Here is a 2,205-nt window from a genome sequence, read left to right as displayed (position 1 = left end):
TGGATATCCCGCTTCGGTTGCCCACAGACCATCACCACCGACCAGGGACGTCAGTTTGAATCTCAACTCTTCCACTCCCTGGCCAAGCTCTGTGGCATTCAACTATCGAGAACAACTGCTCACCACCCAGCGGCTAACGGACTCGTAGAACGTTTCCACCGAACACTAAAGGCAGCCATCATGTGCCACGCAGACCAACACTGGACAGAAGCCCTACCCCTGGTTCTCCTCGGAATCCGCACGGCATTCAAAGAGGACCTGCAGGCATCAGTAGCTGAGCTCGTGTATGGCGAGCCACTAAGAATACCAGGAGATCTGCTAAATCCGACTGCCGAGCCAGTGGATCCTGCGCACCTCATCACCAAACTTCGCCAATACATGGCCCGCCTCAGACCAATTCCAGCAACACGCCATGCCTCCCCGTCTACATTCGCGCACAGCGACCTCAAGAAGTGCACACACGTCTTCCTCCGGCAGGACACTACCCGCAGAGCATTGGAGCCCCCCTACAGCGGCCCCTACCAGGTCCTATCACGAAAGGACAAGACAATGCAAATCCTCGTGCGCGGCAGGCTTGTCACCGTGTCAACCGATAGGGTCAAACCTGCCTACATGTTAAACGAGACCGGCCGTGGGACCACCACCGAGACCTTCAACCCTGCAGCCGACGGAACCCCAGTCTGTACAACGAACTACACGCTCTGGGCGTCATGTACGTTTTCCTGATCGCTTCAACAGCTGAGCAACCATCTCCGCGGGGGGGTGATGTGGGAACTGCCCACAGTCAAGCAAGTGTGACAACGCAAGCATCATTGCTTAGCAACGACGAGTAAACAACGGTTGCTAGGCAGAAGCAAGTAAACAGCGGTTGCTAGGGAACTTATAAACATGGTAACCGGCAATAGCAGTACCTATTACGTAACCGTTTTCTATATGTCCGATTCTAGGCTACATAAGAAGATACACTGAGTTACAGTGACAGTCTAGATTCTACAGTTCTGCAATTCTAGTCCAGTGTTCAAGCAGTTCACTATTGTTGTTATCCGTCTGTGTACACTGTGCAGCTGCAATAAATCCTATAGGACCGTTCAACTAGTGGTTGTCTCTTCATTCATAAGACATCCCACAGTTTTAACGTTTCAACAAAATTTGCGCTCCCAATGTATATTTTTAATTGCTTTGCGTACATCACCTGATGATGACCATTAAATTCGAAACATATAGTGTAAGCTAAAGGTCAAGCTGTCCCCATGCTTAAGTAATTAGATAACACGCCATGAAGAATTATGTGGGAGTGGAGGTATAGCTTCACTATTCTCGACCTCGTCACTAACTGGATGTGAGTGATCAGCTTTACGCCAAGGCCGCTTTATCCCCGGGGAAAAAGCCCCCAGCATACATTGGAAAGGAGGTTGGGTGGACCCCAGAACCGATCTTGACACTGTGGAGTACAGAAAAATCTCTTGTCCCCGCCGGAAATTGAACCACGGCCATCCAGCCGTAGTCCGTCGCTATACCGACTGAGCTATCACGGATCACAGACATGTCGTGTATAATTACAAATGAAACACAAGAACGATTTTAAATATAAGATTGTGTGACAAGGCCTTTAGAACAACGTTCGTCAGTGTATAATCATAATGGTTATTTATTAGCCCTACATACCGACGATCAGGAAGATAAGCATCATAACGATGCATTAATAAGTATGCAATATCATTATTTGAGTACCCTTTACTACAAGAAAACTCCGGTCGAAAAACGATTACTTATAAAATAAAAGCATAAGATAGCATCATTAGCTAGTGAAGCAGTGCGTACGGGATTTACTAGGAAGATGATGTGCGTCTGCTGCCGGGAACTGTCAAAATAGAAGGATGAAAACGTGAGTCATTGAATGATGCTTAATGATCTCATATTGACAGTCTCGGCTCCCCGTCTTACGTTCAACTTTTACATCTTAATTTGCTTGGAACAACATACCCAAGGCACCCAACCCACTCCAGATAGAGGCCTGCATTTATGAAGCGTTGCCACCCACTGGGAATAACAGCAGGAGGTTAAACGCGTGCATCAAAGCTTTCCGTCACGCAGCAATTAAAATATGTGGGGGCATGGCAGTTCTTTGTGCCTATGTACTAAATGACCCATGAAAACTAATTTATTTACGTAGTCAAAGGAAACAATATTCAAAATAAAAAAAAA

The sequence above is a fragment of the Cryptotermes secundus genome, unplaced genomic scaffold, assembly GCF_002891405.2.
Source record: "Cryptotermes secundus unplaced genomic scaffold, Csec_1.0 scaffold933, whole genome shotgun sequence".
Classification (NCBI taxonomy): domain Eukaryota; kingdom Metazoa; phylum Arthropoda; class Insecta; order Blattodea; family Kalotermitidae; genus Cryptotermes; species Cryptotermes secundus.
The sequence above is the reverse complement of the archived record's forward strand: the minus strand, read 5'-3'. Positions refer to the sequence as shown.